The 19072-nt window shown below is 40.2% G+C and overlaps 1 long non-coding RNA gene across 1 annotated transcript in view; it reads right to left on the bottom strand.

Annotated features, from left to right (window-relative positions):
• Nucleotides 1-19072, bottom strand: part of LOC114015214 (uncharacterized) — a 72653-nt gene that overhangs the window by 49300 nt on the left and 4281 nt on the right. The window contains exons 2-3 of the long non-coding RNA XR_008733388.1: nucleotides 9363-9484; nucleotides 5523-5674 (exon numbers count right to left, since the gene is read on the bottom strand). This is a non-coding gene — a long non-coding RNA (uncharacterized LOC114015214). The remainder of the gene's footprint in view (nucleotides 1-5522; nucleotides 5675-9362; nucleotides 9485-19072) is intronic.

Here is a 19072-nt window from a genome sequence, read left to right as displayed (position 1 = left end):
GCCTCATACAGATACTAGCATCTCTTCCTATTACATTAATACAAGCTCAGCTTTTTAAAGGAATTTAGGTGCTTATTTACACTATAAAAGCTAAAAGTATAGGAAAATAAGTACACTTGGATACCTCCTGGGGGAAGAGCCCTGCATCTCCCAAGCCTTCTCTTTTTCTTTCCAGTTCACAACACAACCGCTTGTGTGGCACCTAACACTCATTTAAACCAATATTTATTGATTGGCTTAGGCATTTATATAGTTACTGAAAAGCTTTTAATTCTTCCTTAGTGCTATAGCCACAGAACTCAAAAAGAACAACAGCTTTTAGATGACAAAAACGTGAATGTTGGCAGCATTCAGGGGTGAAGGCAGGCCAATGTATACAGGCACAGGTATAGAGTGGCAAGTACCGGCTCCCTGAGGAACAGATTCATGCATATGGCAGGTGTCTGGCTTTTATCTATCCTGGATTTAGTTTTTCTTATTCTCCCACACTTAGAGCAGGCCCCGGGCATCAACTGTTTTCATTTTGCAAAGTCAGTTGAGCACTTGTGGTTTTTCTCTTCAGGAGGCTGTGATGAGAAGGGGGTTTGCCCTTTTTTTTTTTTTTTAATTAAATAATAATAAGCAAAAGAAATAAAGCTTTAGAGAGCTTTTTAAAAAAGAAGGTTTAAAAAAAAAGGCAAACAACACTCTGAATTTGTATTTATTTATTCTATACATTCTCCAGGACAGCTTCATCCTTACTCTGCTGCTTTAGTTCTGTAATATTTGAAGACATTTCTTTTCTTGATCCAAATTAGTTTTGTTGATTGGGTTGAGACAGGGGGGGAAACCCACACTTTGATAGTTTGACAGACTCAGCATTTGACACATTAATGCTCATGAAGCTCCAGAAAGACAGGCTGAAGTACAAGCAGAGCTTTGTCCAGGAGAATAGTTCCAAGGGCAGTGTGTTAACCCCTCAACTGGCTGCAGTACCACCTGAGTCCTTGGAAAAGTAACTTGCATACAGACAATGGCAGACCACCTTGGTGAGCAATACACATGCTGCCGTGAACAGAAAGAGGGTCCCTTTCAGCAGCAGGAATCCAGGTGAGCATCAGGATGAGTCAGAGGCAGCACAAGCAGGCTGGCACTCATGTTGAGCAGCACTAGGAATGCTGAGACACAAGTTACTTGTTGTGGTCTTTACACAGACTGAGGTCTGTTTGCCCACAGCCTCTCACTTATGAGGTACTCGCTACAATGACACGTCTTTAACAATTCTTCATACTTATTGTAATCAGGAATTATCACAGTGTGACTCCTAATCTACCCCGTTTGGATTAAGGAGAAAAAAACCCAAAAGGTACGCCATCTGTTTAGGCAGTGTTAGGGACAAACACTCCAGAAGTGCAAAAATAATGTTTTAATTATTCTGTGCAAATAATCGGAAAGCACAGTGTGCCTGAAATCACCTTTTAAGCAGCCTTCTGGAATATATAAGTACTTGGCCAAGCTCGGGCTGACTGGAAGATAGGTGACAACTCACATGATCGTGCTGCTGGCTTGTTAAGACACTTTCACGAAGTCCTTTTGATTTCACTTGCACGAATAGCCTCACACTGAAAGGTTATACTTACAGTCAAAGAGAATCTGTGAGCTCAATACAACATGAGCCATTTCTTAGTCACGGAAGGAAAAAGACAAAGATTTCCCCCCTGAATCAGTGGGGTATCATTCAAGGCTGAATCAGAACATGAATACAGCATTAATAAGAGTACCAAGTAGATTGGTCTATAGTCGGTGGGTTTTGTGGAGCTCTGTGAAGCCCTATCCCAAAAGAAATAAAAAGGCAGAAAAAGGGATGAAGCTGCGGCCCTTCTGCAGCTGAACATACAGAGGTATATTCAACCTTGGGAACCAGTTTGTTAGAAGGACAGAGGATTTGCTTGATGTTGTGCAAGAAGTGTTGAGGCGGCAGTTGCCTCAGTATCTCCGTGACTGTACCTGGTGCTGCTTATTCTTATCTCACAGCTGTGGCAGGGGCCACACTTCCCTGCCATTCTCCATTGCTCAGAGACATTATTCCAGCAAACCAATCTCTCTGGCTTAATTCAGCCTCTACAGATGGAAATGAAGTAATCCACAGGTTTCTACAATTGGAAATTATGCAAGGCAAAGCAGTCTAGAAATGCAGAATCTTTCTTTATAATGGTGCTAGACACACTGGTCAGAGTCTCACCAGTGACTGTTAATCTGAAAGTGGTTTAAAAGGATGAAGGTCTACTGGCAGGTACTCTGGAATTCATTCCCTCCCTTTTTCTACCAGACCCTGGAATGTGTAACTTTCTGTAAGTGCTGAAATGCTAATCTTCCCCATTCATCCATTTGGGCAGGGATGGGGATGTGGAATCTGTGTGTTTTGCCACAGGGTTACTTATGGTGGCTTATGCATTACTGTACTGTCACAAAAGCAGGCTGATACTTCATGCTTCATACTGTACAATTCAACTACTGTCAAACATCAAATCCCAAAAATATAACACAGCCCTGTAAGGAAAGGGAATTAAATGACATAATACATAGAATATGAGCAATGTCCAAAAAAGGATAAATAAAAGCCCAAGAAACACAATCTTCCATCGAGGCCTAAAACCCACACTATGTAGCAACCCAAAGTGGTTACTCAAGAAAGAACAGAAAAGCATGTCAGGCCTAGAGTGATCCTCCTTCCACCTTCCAGCTTCTGGCAATCTGCCATTTAGGGATTTCCTGAGCCAGAGGTTGCATCTGCATCAGCATGTTTAATAGCCCCTGCTGGACCTATTTTCCGTGAATTTGTCTAATTGCTTCTTGAATCTATATCTGTCAGCAATAAGTTCCACAACTGAATTATGCACTGCGTGAAAAAGCACTTCTATTTTTTCTGGTCTAAAGTAGCTGCCTGAAAATTCCCTTCATTGCCCCTTTAGTCTTGTGTTATACCAAGGGATAGTCATTTCCAATTCACTTTTCCCATGTCATTTATGACTTTACACACACCTGTATTACTTGTCTCTCTTCCAAGATGAACTGCCCTATTTTATTTAATCTCTTCTAGGAAAATCATTTTCTAACTCTGCTCACTCTACTAACTCTACTAACCTTGCTGCTTTCCTCTGTATCTTCTCTTTTACTACTATTCCTTTTTGGAGAGGATGATCAGGACTGTAAACTTGTTCAAGACACGGGTGGATCATAAGTTTGAAAGTTTCATAAGACCATTTTCTATTTTGCTGTCTACTTCTCACTTAATCATACCTAACATTGTATTTTCCCCTTTGTTCTCTGGCTGCAGGCAGGTCACTTCTCGTGTCTGTTTATGCTGTAAGCTCTTCAGGGTAAAGCTGTTTTCTGATCATGAGTTCGTACAGGGCCTACTGCGCAAGAGAGGGCTACAAAATGTGGACACTCATAACCAATTTTTATGCAGGTTGCCAGAACAACCTAGGTTAGCTGTCCTTGCTGCTTGCTGATGGTGACTTATAGGAAATGGTCACACTGGCCACGTACCTGCGGGGTTAATCCCAAAACTGCATTCTACATGCAAATGATGGTACGTAATACAAATGACAGAAACCACAGAGGCAATAGTAAACACTTCTGTTTCAGTAAAGTGCTAAAGTGCCCAGCGATCGTGGGAAAACTCCATTATGAACAATTAATAATTGCACTAAAACTCCATTTCTGGCTCAGGAAATCCTGAGCCCCTGCTAACTTATGCCAGCAGAATGCACCAAGGAATTAGTGTCATAGTTTTACTCTCCTCAGAAGCTCTGTTGTTGGCCACTGTTGCTAACAGATAAAGCAACAGATACATTTTTGGTTTCATTTAGCATGTCTGTCTATACATATATAATTTGAACCATCTTAATCGCCGTGGCATCCTGTAGAGACGACTGCTTTGTGAACCCTGACATAAGGCAGCTCCTATGTGAATACATTTCATTCTAAGGAGGCACAAAAAGATCCAGACTTTTGTGCATTGTGGCCAAATAAATTTCTTGTTTGCTATAGAACTGCACTCATCAGAGCTATACTTAGCCTCCACCTCCTGACCAGCAGTCCCCAGCCAAGCACAGTGTCTTATGTTCATTCAAGCATCTTTTTTGGCTAAAACTCAACCCTTTACACCCAAATGTTCTCAACCATTGCTTTCATACTCAGCACCATCTATCCCCTGCCTACTCATTGTCTCCAGCATCCTCAGACTATATCTGTACTTTAGAGAGCAATTGCAAAGAGAATCGGAATTAATTTTTTGAACAGATTAGCAAAAGATACATTGAATATCTGTGTGGACATACTTATTCAGAATTAAAGTAAGCCTAATTCAATTTAACTTACTTCACTTCCAAAGTGAATTAAGGTAAATGTAATTGAGGCTACTTAAATTCTGATTAAGAGTCTTGACATCTGCTGCAAGTGAAGCTATATTATCCACAGGGAGTTAATTCACCACCACAAGTGTGGAAACACAACGAACTGCATACCAGGAAAGCCAGAGAAAAAGGAAATCGTTAGTCCCTGAATTGCAATAATCACCACAGTGTATTTATGCTAAATGTCTATTTAATTTGGGAGGCAACATTCTTACATACCAGAAAGGGAAATAGACTTACCTTGCTTAGAAGTGCGATCCTATAAAATCTTCCAGTTAAATATTTTTGTAACAGAATTATAATTGTGTCAGAATTCCAGAAAATTGGTTAAGGAAAAAGAAGATAAAGTTTCATCTCAGTAAATGCAACAGCAATCAAGTTTTCCTTGCTAACTCAGTTGTGGGGGTATCCATCTTTATGTGGGCATAGTAGAGAATGTCTTAGAAAATGACAAAATGCAGTTTACAAAATACATCACAGAAAACCCATGTGTGCCCTGCTGTGCTTTTCTTCTCCCTGTCAATTTGATCGTCAATACACTTGTTTTCACCCGATGACAGAATCAGAAAAACCTCAAGCTCTTGCTGCCTTGATGCTGTACCTGTTTCAGGCCACATTGTGAATAACTCTACTGCCATTGACAGTAAGAAGCCTGTGGATGTCCTTGAACACCTCGTGCTTTCAGCTCTTGGTTCAAGGGTGCCATCCCTGCACATGATAGAATTACTTCCTATGTGGTTGGTGAAGACGCACATGCTAGATATAGTTGAAAAGGCTGTTTCTTCATGATCTGCTTTTACTATATGTCAAGAATTCTGTTATTTGAAAAATCAAGGTTTATTACACTTTGCGCATTATTCAGTTCACCTCATGCCATTATGATGCTGATTTTTTTGTGTACAGCAGCAGTTATTTACAACTGAACTGTGAATCTAAAACTTAAAAGCAGTTTTCCAGCTTATGTTTCACTTCCCTCTTGACAACCATAGCAGAAGTAGAATTGCTAGAGTTATGGGCCCAGCCTGGGCTTAGGAAGATCAGCAAGTGCCTGAATTAAGAGTACAGCTCCAAAGCAGCTGCCTGAGAGCAAAACAAGATAGGGGTGGCCAAGGAAATAGGTACCTTCTTTAGACCGTTACACAGCCTAGTAATCTTCCCCAGCTCTCCCCATTTCTGCAGGTCTGTGAAGTCCTTGTGGTCTTTGGCCAAGGCTTTTATTGTCCAAGTCCTAATTAGTGCTGTTCCATATTCAGACTGGAGGGGCATGCGTGATTCTAGAGATAAGTGAGAAGGAAAGCTGTGACCTTTTCCATCAAGAAATCTAAGACCTTTTCTGGACCAGCCCCAAACCCTGTATTGAATGACTAAAGTTCACGTTCTGTCATACATATGCATTTTTTCTAATTTTATCTTCTAAAACCTTACAAGGTTTGACACTTGTTCCTTCCTGTACATCTCATCCCAACAGCTACATCACCAGTGGAAATTTCTCCATAGTCTCTAATATTAACACTATACATGTTGAGAACATGGGTTTCGGCCAAGAAATTTGCTTCTCTCTCCCTTCTGCTAGATTTCAGTCAGTTAGCATTGCACTGCAGAACCAAGGGTAATTTCATAGGTCTTGTGAGAAATTTTCCATAGAAATCTAAAGGCTTCTTGCTTGCCTTTCCTGCACAATTTCTCCTTAGAAAGACAGCTTAGAGATACTGTAGATAGTAACTCAGAGTTACCATGTCAGCTTGATGGGATAAGATGTAGCAAGCTCTGCACCAGCTCTCCTTGCCTACCCCACAGAAAGAGCATCAAGGATATGGCTCCGCAAGTATACTGCTCTCCTCTACAAATTCCCCAACACAGTCCAGCTTATTTCCACATAGTCCTGGAACCTTCAAACTACTTAACTTCTCTTAGCTACCTTTCACTATCAGGATATTTCTTTTAATAAAAAAGATAAATAATATGCATTTTAAATATACTGTTTGAAATCGAAATACAAAAAAGTTGGCTAAAATAATAGGGAAAAAAATATTCTTGTCCAAAACCAAAACATTTCATTTTGAAAATTTCCTTAACAAAGTCCACACTGACATCAAGTGAGAAGAGAAAAAAAAGCTGCTATGTGGTATTTCCAAGAGATACACTCCTCGGAGAAAATATTTGTTGAAAAAGACAGCGAGGAAAAAAAAAAAGCAAAAAAACACACACAAAAAAAAACCAAAACCCAGAAAGACGTGGGGGAGAATACTTCAGGGACATAAATATATAAGGTATATGAGACCTTCCTACCTCATCCCCAGAACATTTCAGAGCAAGACTAATAATACGATTTTAATGATACCCATGTAGGAATCAGTTTTCCTACCTGGAATTTCTTGCCTGACAAAGTGATCAAGGCCTCAGCCTCAGGTAACTCACAGAGAAATAATATGTGAGAAAAATATAATTTTAATGTCTTCTACCAAAAATGATGACCAGCTGTGCCCTCTAGACTGGCGTTATTACTTCATTACTTTCAGATAATGGGGAAGTAGCTTTGCTGTGTGGTCGTAAGTGAAGTAGACTGGAGTAGTGAGTTCAAAAGTGACAGGAAAAAAAAAATTCCAAGAACTCAACTGAGAAGCTTACTGGAAAAGTGGGGCTGAAGATCTAAATGTAGGAGGTGGATGATTCAGTAATGAATGGAAGGCTCATTTTGACAGCTTGGGCTGCCATCCAAGCTAATTTGTTTCCAAGCCTTCAGTTTGCCAACTGAAGTGGCTGAGAAATAATAGGCCCCAAAAAATATTTCTAAAGAAACACAATGGCCATTATCACTGAAGGAGAAAGAATCTGTACATTTCAAAGTGAAAAAAAGAAATTCGAGATCTGCCAACTTTGGCCAGTTCCAAATGACACAGGAAAGAGCAGTTACAATGTAGTGAAAAGAAAGAAGTATTGTTAAATAAATTCAAAGTAAAAGTCATCATAAAAAATAGACACAAATAGAAGGATGTTTCTTTCAGAGAGAGATGATTTTATGGCTGAGCCCATGCAAGCAGCCCATGATAAAGAAAACAGTTAGGGCATAGGGAAAAATGAAGAAGAAATTGGTAAAGAGAAGTAATACATAATAAAATGAAAAATAATGAGATATCTTTATGTTTGACGTGGTAACCATAGAATTTCATATAAAGCAGTTTGGATGTTTTATAAATATATTTTATAAATGTTAGAGACTTAAATTTCCCCACACAAACACTTTGTAGGACTCACTAAAGTCAACAACAGCAAGGAATGTTTTGTATTTGTCACCAAAGTTCAAGCCAGGGCTTCCTTGTCCTTCCAGCCACACAGCACCTGAATGATATCAGGTACATGTCTACATCAAGCACTGTGCAGAAATACCCAACTTAACAGGCCACGTAGCACAGGACAGAGTTGTGTTGGTTTAACACATTGAGTTGGGAAACAGAAAAGCCATGTTCTGTCCACAGGTGAGCTAAATGCAAAGACCAGACCTGCTGAACGGGTGCTGCCTATCCCTACATCAGAGTTGAAAATATATCCAGAGCCACTCTCTGCCTTCATATCCTGTTTCTTCATGTTTACTAAGATGACAGCTCATCTAGAAAACAGAAGAGAAGCAGGAGATTTGATAAACGTTTTCCAAAAAGTGAAAGGCTTTTTTATAGTAGAGCAACCAGATGTTCCACACTAGAAGAAAAAAGATATAGCTTTCTGTGCAGTTAGGCAGAATAAGAGATGTGTTGAGAAACCACTTCACAGCTACCAGCAATACCTGTGGAGGTTGAATACTATTTTTCACCACAGACTTCTGTGAAGAGGCTAGACATGGCCAGCATATATATATATATATATATATATGAAGCTTTTTTGGTTTAAATTTATGAGAACACATTAAAAATGGTTATTATATGTAAAAATATTTCCCTGTTATACTTCTTTTTTCTCTGTAAGGGTGCAAAAATCCAGTTTTCTGGAATAGTGGTATCTCATCTCCTTTAAGACCTACTCAGCAAAATACTGAAGTCAGCCTTCAGCTTAGGTTTTCCTAACATTCAGCAGCTGCAAAACTCACTTTTTCACATGCTACACACTTGACACTACAAATACCTTCTCTTTTTGACAGCATTGCACAAAAAAGCAAACTAACTTTACTAAAAGACTTGCCAGCCTTTTGAATGATACCATCTCTGTGATGCCCCAACAACACATGACTATAGATACAGCTTTCTTGGCCTCCTAACCATGTCCCTGATTTGAAACCTCCTCTTTTCTGTAAGGTATGTTCAGCCTGCATTTTTAAATGAAGGAAGGAAGAATGAAACTCCTGTAATTTTCTTGCACTAGACAGATTTCTAAGTCTCAAGTGGTTTTAGATGCACTTTTTGTGGCAGATGGCATTGAGGACCATTCCTAATAGATTTATACAGGTGCCCACTACCTCCATTTCCACTGGGAAGGGAATCTAGCACTGAGTTATTTTTTCTATTCTAATACAATAACACTACCAGGCTACTTAATTAAATGGGCATTCAAAGATAACATGTTCCCTCAGGGTAAATTTAAATTGCAATGGGAAGGTATGACTGCAATTTATGTAGGCATACCAAGCTGAGCTTCCACCTCACAAGTACCAGTAGCAACAAAGCTACACCTGAGCAGCCTTTGTTGCAGACTGTATCACTACACACAGTCATACAGCTGTGTCACCTCTGTGTTTTTTACAGCAGGCACATTAAAACTAGCCACAGCAGAATCAGGGCCTGCATTGGACTCATGAAATATTTGAGAAGGTAAGGTACAGAGTCCCTTCCCCTTCCAATCACCCACTGAATTTCTACCTAACAATTTCAGAGCCTTTGTAACTGTCTTCATAGCTTGCCCTTAAAGCCAATCGTGTTTCCATGTGCTCATTTGCAGCAAAGATGCACTTTTATTAAGTATGCACTGTCATACCTTGTGGTTTTTTCATGTCAGTTGTTTTCATGGGTGGTCACCTCTCCACAGCAGAGCCCAAGGGTTTATTCAGTACCTTGCAAATTGATTCTTCCTCATGAGAGGGTACTGGCTGGATGCCACTGAAATAGAAATAACCATGTTTCTAGAGGTGAGATTGTTTGCATTTATTCAGTAAGCTGCATCTTCACAATATTCTGTTATTGGAAATCCAAGTATTTTAAGAAATTAACCTTTCAACACAATTCCGACAAGGCAGGATGTTTTGCTGATAGATGAACAGTATCCTGACACACTTAAACAGATTAATATTTGTGAATTTTGACATAATTACTGATTTCCTCAACAGATTTAAAGTCTAAGTTTATCTTCATGTTAATCCAATTTCATGCCTAGAACAGAGCAAGCACAACAGAATGTCTTTCGTAACCTTCTGATATCATTAATTATTGCTACATTGGGAGTTACAGCATGGAACAAACAGGTTTTTAAATGGAAATCATTTGTCTCTCAGCAGGGAGACTCAACAGTTTTATTTCCTTCAACACCAAGCTGCATTCAAGTAATCTTGTTTCATGGTGATCCTCCCTCGACAACCTGCAAGTCAATGGTGAAATCCCATCTATTTTATCCCTGGATTGGTCAAATATGCTGCCCATAAGGGGAGGTGTCTATTTCCTCTCCTAATTGTGGAGGAAGGGTTTTCTATATGTTAAGGCCACACTTTCCCCAAGCTGTGGGCATTTGGTCAGGTTTCCTGGTGATTTTCCACAAAAGGAAATCCCCTAACTCATTAAAAAAAAAAATGGATTAATTGACCGGTTCAGTAACAAGCTGCCCCAGGACCCAATAAACTTTACAAAGGGTACATTCCAATTACGACTGGGCTCAGCATGAACCTGATAAGTAAGCCAGTGTAATCTTTCTCCAGCATTAAGATTTTTTTTTCCTTTTCCCCCATTAATTTAACTCTTTCTTGGCACTTGTGGATTGACTAACTTATTTTCCTTTTCCCTGTGAATGTTAACCCTACTGAACAACTCCCAGCAACATAATCTGACAGGTTCGATAAAACCCACCATTGGCCTACAGCCACTTTCTTGGCACTGCTGTGGCCTTGTGAGAAGGGTTAGCTACAGTGCTGCCTTCTTCCACACTGCCTGATGTCACAAAATGGATCCAGACCTCAGATCAGGACAGGGAAGAGGGAAAGTGATCTTCTCATAGCAGAAACATCTAGTGGAGCAATCGGAGCCACTTGCTAGCAGAGTACAGCTACAAGCCTGCCTTCACTGTGTGAGCGGGCTGGGAGGGATACGGGGTCTTGTGGTAACAAATGGCAACAGCAGGAGAAGGAAAGAGAAGGCAGACATTGAGTTAGGGAGACAAAAGCAAAAGCTACTGGCTACAAAACAACCGTTGTTTTATATTCTCATGTGTTAGTCCACCACAGCATTAGAAAATACAGACACATAAGAAAGAACATCTAAGGCTTGAGTACTCCTGACCCTTTTGCAGGCATCCCTGTTCTAAGGCACCGTCTAGAAAAGTCTGATGTTTGGTAACACATACGCATCAGATGTGAGCAAGCCTGGTTAGCCAAGAGAAGAGCTCCTAGTTTTAGGACTTTGCAGTGGTTCCCCACCTGAGGCACCAAGGTGCACTTGGATTCAGAAGACCATGTGCTTCAACTCCATCTCCTCTTTGCCTCTGAGGAATATTGTAGAAGCTCAGGCTGAGCACAGGGTTGCCCTCAGGTACAAAGGAAATCATTTGACCACTCTGCCAGCATCTGGATGTGGCTTGAACAGTCACTGGGCATCTCCTCCACAGACAGGACAGAAAGGTCAGATGGAAATGTCCCATGAATAGCATCTGCTCTGCAGAATGCCCAGCCTGACCCTACTGCCACGCAAGCCTGGCTGGAGTACGGAACCCAAAGTGTTCCACCGGACTGAACACTACTGATGCATGACAGCCTTTACTCACAGAGGCTTATTCAGAAAACATCCAGTGATTAGCTGACTAGTCATGTAAAGCAAATTTACACACCTGCCTGGTAACTACGGCTACTTCTAACACATAAAAATGCACAGAAATTCCTACAGAAGACACTTAAACTGTTTGGACCTACATCTACTTCTGTTCAGGTTTAGAATATCATTTTCATACATTTATTATGCCTAGCCTGCACTGTATTTCTTATAGGAACAAGAATAGCTGTAATTATTGTTGTCAATCAAAGTTTCTCTGAAGTCCTCAGCTTTACTGTTTCAATAACTCATTTTTACCGGTGGCAAATGTCTTCGACAAACACTAGAGCCTAATTTGCAGTTTGGTTCCCTTGTCATTTTCTGAGTCATCTTGGTGGAATGCTGTGAGGCAAGAGATTAGTTTTAGGACTTTTTTTCATCTTTCCTTTCTTTACATCTGAGGGCTGTTAAGAAGTTTGGTTTCAATAGCTCAGACATATCCAAGGCGTACTACCGGTACCGAAGGTGCAATGAAATACAAAGTTTATTCTACTTCAGTACAAAGAGAATACCTGATAAACTGTTCCAAAGTCAGCCTTAGCACATGCAGGTGCAGCTGTTATTGGTTTCACTGGAATTACAGTTGCTTACAACTGGTGCTGGATTTAGCCCTTTACAAGTAAAGTCCTCAGCATCACATAGGGCTCAACTGTGACTGCACACCCATTGGTGTAAATCAGAAGTAATTCTACCAACAATGCACAAACCTCGAGGTAAACATCAGCCTCCCAAAATAGCTGAGAGGCCAAAAATAAACATGATACAAAGCTGATGGATTTATAGGTAACTGACAGTTTCCTCCCCAGATTCTTAATCAGTTGTCACTGAAAGGTGCTAATATAATTAGGGATGAGATATGGATTAATAGGAAGAAAATATCATAACCTCACTCTTACAATAAAAGAATCTGTACACTATACTTGCCCACAAACTGCACCATTCTTCTGGTAGCATGACATTTGCTAAAGCAAAAGCCTGTTGATAATTCTCTATAGTCCTATATAGCACTCTGCCATGGCTGCTCTTCAAAAGTTCATATTTATCCCCTGGGAAATATAGCTGTATTAATATGACATTTTGTCACAAATTAATCTTAAACAGGGGTAATATTTTTGACACTGAGTTGAAACTGGAACTAAAAGGCAGTTCAGGCGGTTAAAGTGGCAATATCCTGTAGCAGACATATTCCCTGAGATAATACTGTTATGGTGTAAGTACCAATGTACTGGGATGTACCAAGGGGGAGAACTGTGCAAGTCTTTCTTCATTTTAACAACATAAAGGATCATTTGCCTTCTACTCTTTATTACAGCTGGTAGTAATGCCCACTGATCACAAACATCAGAGCCTATGGTGCCTGGTGCGGTACAGATTAACAAACCTTGTGCTCAGAGAAAGCAGCCAAGACAGATAATTAGCACCTCATCCACCATCACGATGGGCTGCACCATAGAAAAGTAGACAGTTTAAAAAATACTAGTTTTAAAAGACTATTTTCTTATTAGAATGATTAAAAGTGGCTTCGTCTGGATTTTAATTGAAGTCCCATGGCACAAGTCAGTTGTAACGAAAGGGATTGCCTGTGATGCGCTCTCTTTCCTGCTGTAGAAGCTCCAAGGCTTTGTGCAGTCCATCAGTGCTAGACTAAGTAACGCAATGTAATCTTGCCACTTACACCCATTTCCCAACTCATTTGCACACAGCTTCCACTATTACAGAAAATTCAGGGTAAATTCATAATCCAGATTTCCACAGGAGTTGACCCTATTATACAAAGGATGCTGTTAACTTTTTTATTCCATTCCTCCAAACTACATGATGCTGATGGTCACCAAAGATGGCAGGTGATTTGTTGCACCCAAATACTACCTTATGGGCACTTCAGTGTACATCTCAGTTGTTTTTCACCAATTGCGTATCATTTGCCTTTAATGGGATCATTTTCATTAAGACTCATGTCTCCTCCCTGGCTGTTTAACTCAATTCCCTCCTGGACCTGAAGGCTGCAGCCAGAGGCCATGCAGAAATATTTGTGCTATACAAAAGACTGAAATACCTACACTTCTGATCTGTTTAATATCTATCTTTGAGATGTGATGTGAAGCCCGCTGACCACTAGCAGTCATTAAAGATCCTATGGCACTTTTTGCAAGAGCAGAGCGTATTATTAACTCCAGGATCCTGGCCATATTCCAGTTTGGATAATTACATTCTACCGCACTAAATTTCCCCCTGCAGTCTCAGTTGGGGAACTTCTGTTCTTCACTTCCAGCTTTAACAACCAGAGCAAAGTGTTGCTCATGCTGAAATGCCAACATGTTCCAGCCCTGAGCTGGGGTACGGGACTCAGCCCATGGGTACACATTCTGCAAAATGCTCTGGGACTCGTTAGTAAGGAGGTGCACACCACGTGACCTAGAAAACCATAAAAACATAGGTCCAGCCTCAGTGATACTGCAAGTTGATCACAAAGCTCACACATTGCTGGATTTTATTTCTGGCAAATGCAATTAACATGAAAGGTCTGGGTATCTGTCAAAGCTGCCCTGAAAGTCCCCAGGCTGGGCCACGAGGTTTTGCTGGTATTTTATCAACTGCTCAAGCAAGTGTAAGAATCAATCCAGGTGAAATCTAAAATTCAGGCCTTTCTATGACTGCATAATAACAATTGGTTGTACTGAGTGTCCACAAGTTTTTAGGTAATAATTGGATCTTCTGGAAATAGTAAATACAAGCACCCCTCATTTCTGTATCGGGGAACACGAGAAAAAATATTGATCAAAGGGCAGGATTTCTTACTTGAGCAGGGAGCCATGTTTGATTATCCAGCTGGGTTGCTTGTTCCTTCTGAGTACTATTAGCTAAGAATTAAATGCATCTGTAGTGAGGCAACGAGGGGTCACAGGGTTGCCATTTTCACAACCCAGAGAGATAAAGGGAACAGAAAGAGACAATGTAAGAGCTGGAAGCACTTCTGTAACTTTGTTGAGAGAGGCAACCCACCACCTGTTTAGTTTTAAAGGTTCGTTTCATTGCTTTCCATATGAAAAAACAGTCCAGGGAAATCTAAGTCTGGCACTCAGAAATTCTAATGGCTGAATGGACCAACTCACTGAACTATTAAAGAAACCTTAAAAATACTATTTCTGTGTTCATTTGAGAGCAGACAAAATTCTCTTCTCTGAATTCTTCCAGCTTAGCATAAGAGAGATGACACGCTGTAGATTCTGTTGCTCCAGGCAACTGATGAGAAACCTCTTTGATGTGCTTTGATTAATGCTGGCTTTCTTTGATTCAATGATATTTGGTTCCAGCTCCACTTCATTAAAAAAAAAAAAAAATAATTCCTTGCTACCACAGGGAAAAACATGAAGGACACTTGCTTGGAAAACACTTGGGCTTACGTTAAGAGTTCTTATTCAAGATCAGAAAGTTTTATTGCCTGTGTTGTTCTCTCTTCTTTGAGCTCATCACCTTGACTGCAAACCTGGACACCAGGTATACTGTCCTGGGGTACCACTTTCCGTCTTTAAGGATGATAGAAAATAGAAAAACAAGAGGGAAGGGGACTTCCAGAGATCACGTAGCTCCCCCTCCCTCCCAAACTACCTGATTATTTCTAGCAGACATCTATCTGTCTCTGTGATGGAGGTTTCATACTCCCTCAGAGTGATCTATTTGGGGATTTGACTATCCTACCCACTTACCCCTTCAGATAAAGAGATACTTTCAGGAAACATTAGGTCTCCAGAGAAATACAGTTTCTGTAGTAAACTGTGGAAGTTGTATAAAAACAGAGAGCAAAATCACCAGTAATGTTAGATTAAAATATGAAAATGGATTATGTATCCAGCCCAGGTGGAAAGCGATTCAGTTAGCATGGGAACAGCTGGAACATACCAGGATTCTCTGGCTGTTCCACAACTTTGGGATTTTATTATTGTTAATTTTGAGTCCAGCAGTTTTGGATTAATCAGACCAGATCCCAATACCAAGCTATCTTAGCCTGATGTCCATTTAACAGTAGAAGAAACAGAGACAGCAACCAGAAGGAGGAAGAGGACCACCTATCGTGTTTCATTCACAGGGGCAGACATCCTCAAACTGTCAGTCCAATAAAACTCCCACTTGTTTCTGAACGAGCAGTTCAGAAGCAGTATTTTCCTGAATGGATCACCACAGCTCATAGACTAAATGCTATTCTAGAATGAGCCAATGGCATTCTGATACTGCTCTGAGTTAATATCAGTCTGCACTGCAGTGTGTATATTGATAGTGCTTTAAGTTAAGATTTTTTTATTATTATTTTTTTTTAAGAAATGTGAATTCCCGTATGCCCTACTTTGGTAGCTTAAAGATTGTAGGAGGTCAAAAAAAAATAGGTCAGTGAAAATAACATTGCAACAAGAAATTAATTGCAAAGAACGTTTAATATGACAGGGGACTACATAAAATCCTATTATATTTCTTCACTATCCTACTCAGTAGTCTGTACTATTGCTATACTCAAAGGCCAGGGCAGTCTCCCCGGGTAAATTGCTACATTAGTTTGACATTTCTGGCTCCAATTAACCTTATATTTGAGCTATTTTCCGAGGGTTTTTAAAAAAAAATCTGTGATAAGGTTATGTTTTTCTATTAGAGCTTCAATTGCTTAATGGCCTGTTCCTGATGCCCATCCCTCTTTAAACACACCCTAGGTAAGAAAATTAGGCCATAGTTTGACAATACATTGTTTTTGGCAGCAGCAGCAGCCTAAGGTATTCCAGCTTCTTCCTCCCTGCCCCTGTCCTCACAGGACAACGCACTGCCACCTCCTTTGCACCCTCTTGACTAAGTGCCGCAGTACAATCCTGGAACTAACCTGGCTTCAAAAGCTTGCCAACCCCCCTTTCTTAACAAGTCTGGATTGTGAAGGGATCAGAAGAACAGAGAGAATCTCCAATTTGACAAGGAAAGCAGAATAACATCCCAGTCTTGCAACTAAAGGCAATGCATCAAATCCCAGCTTAGACACTGCAGTTAGCCTGGATGTAAATATTCAGTATGTACACCACGAGAGCAGGTACAGACAGGACACGTGGCCAGGTGGAGGTCACTGGGCAGGATCCCACAGCACTGTTCCCCTGAAGACAGCAAAGCCAGCAAATTACAGCTGTTGTAGTTCTGGTCTCATTACCTTTTAGCAGTACAGATACTTATAGAAATAAAATATTGTAGCTTCTGCCGTGGGATGGGCTGTGCCAGCGCTGCTCTCTTTCCCCGAGATTTAACATGCAATTGCACTACAGTCCTGATGTGGTACCATGTTACCATGAGGGAGGATGACTGCCGTATTCCACTCATTTCTAGGCATGCCCTCACACATACATCATAGGGGATCATGCAGGAATGGCATAAACTGGATTAGAGAGGTCTTCCACGTGGCAAAGTAACCTTGATCAAGAATAAACAAGATTTATCTCCCAATCTACACATTAGAACAAAATAACATGGAAACAAGTAATGCAAACTATTGTCTCAACAAGGAAAGAGCAGGACTAAGGTCTTGCTTATACCTTAAGAATGGAGTAAAAGTACATTCACTCTGAAACTACTTGCAGCTATTACTAGCATTTTGAATAGATATCTCCAATTCAGAAAATGCTGCCAAGAACGTGCAAAAATTTGTTGGGAACCAATGAACCCTGCCCACAGCTGCAGATCCAGCTAGATCAATATCTTCTGGGTACAAATCAAAGAAAATAAGAAATTCAAGAAAGCTTTCTCAATGGCCATTTGCCCAAATAATGTTCAGTGAAAAACACTACCAGTGAAATTAGCTTTCTCCCTCTCCACTGACACAAACATATATTCACTATTTGAACTTCACCAGAAAGTAGTTCTTGGGAATAAGTCCTGGACTATAATTTGCTGGCAAGTAATTCACTCCAAGTATAAAATTTTCAAAACATGAAATTCAAGCTATATGACCTACAGTTTGGCAGATGAGTCAATTTTAATGCTTTAATCACAACTCTGATATAAATGCTTACATTTGTGAATACAAATTCATTAGCTATGAACATTTGCCAAAAAAAAAATACTTTTGAAACATTCCCAATGTCATGTCTGTTTATTTTAATGTTTCCAGAATAAAATTACTCAGGAAGTGAAGCATCTTAAATTTTATTTTTATTTTCATATTAATGTATTACAAATGGAAAGAATAATAGCTAGATTTTGCAGATCCATCCAGCTCCAGTATTAAGTGAGGGATAATAATAATACGGCACAAAGCATCATAGAGACAACTACAGAAGTGCGAGAGCTGAGATATGGTTGGCAAGGAAACCACAATTTACAATAGCCTGGATTTTTACATGCAGAACCTACAGCACTGTAATGTTAATTATGTACAGGAAGGCAACGCTCTGCTTCTGAAGTCAAGTCACTCCGTTGACTACCACATGAGCCAAACTAAGCAAATACTGTGTACCTCAGCACCACACAGAATTTCTCCGATAGATCCAATGGAAGTAAGTGACAAAGTTCTCCTTTATTTCAGTGGACAAAGATCAGGACCTTGGGCCTTCTTTTAGTTAATCTCTTCTCAATACCATTTACTATCCAAAACTGAACAGTATGGTAAAATTCACATGACTCAATACAGTCCTCTACTTAAAAAAACCAACAGATTTTTGGACATACACAGTGAGAAAATAATCACAGCTAAGATTTTCAAAAGACTGATACTTAAGTTCGGTAACATATTAAGTCATGGTACGGTCTTTTAAGCACAGGAGCTCTTGAAATCACATAGCAAACATGAGGACACTTATTTAGGTGCTTGAAGAAAGTTCAAGTTAGAGGTGAAGTTTTAGTAGCCATCAAAAAAAGAACACTAAAATGATACGTCAGAACTACAAAAATCATTCACCTCAATCCTGAAATTCTGGTCAATATTTTATCAAAATAAAGCATATACAGAAGTTATTAAACCAGATTAAAGCTACTGTTGAAACACCAAGTGCAAGTGTGACTCACAGCCTATGTGGAGACGTACAGACTTACAACAAACTTCAGGCAAATTTCAGCTGCAGTTGCTCAGAGCAATTGGTCGTTGCTCTCTCCCTTCTTCTCAGGACCTCAGAATCAAAAAGCTCAACCCTAAAATAAATAAGCTCCCACTTAGAAAAGCTTTTCCAGAATTTAACTCTACACCACATACTGACAGTGCATTTCGAACGCAGCAGCCTGAGATACAGATCCTGCTAGCAAACCTAAAGCCACAAGAGATCCTGCCCTCCACGCAGACTTGCTGTGCTCTGTGGGCTGACCCCTGAGCGAGCGAGTCGTTCCTGCCGGGACACGAGGAGCCCAGCGCTAGACCCAGGACACCACTCTCCCCTCCCTCCTCACGGCTGCCCAAGACCAACAGAGCCGACCATTATGTAATCTTCTGCCCATTTGCATTGCAAATGCCATATGAGCACCACTTTATCCATCTGGAGGTTACCAGCATATGATTTATTTATTGTGTTGTCTAAAAATTACCTTTAGAAATATAAATGCTAATTTAACTGTAAAAAGATCGCATCGATGCAGAGATTTAGACTGGGGGATGTTTCCTACATTCATTAATGCAAAATAAACTGCTCTGTTTTTCAGGAGCTAAGGATCAAGGACTGTCTTTTA

Source organism: Falco cherrug, chromosome 7 (genome assembly GCF_023634085.1).
Source record: "Falco cherrug isolate bFalChe1 chromosome 7, bFalChe1.pri, whole genome shotgun sequence".
NCBI classification, from domain to species: Eukaryota; Metazoa; Chordata; class Aves; order Falconiformes; family Falconidae; genus Falco; species Falco cherrug.
The sequence above is the reverse complement of the archived record's forward strand: the minus strand, read 5'-3'. Positions and strand labels throughout refer to the sequence as shown.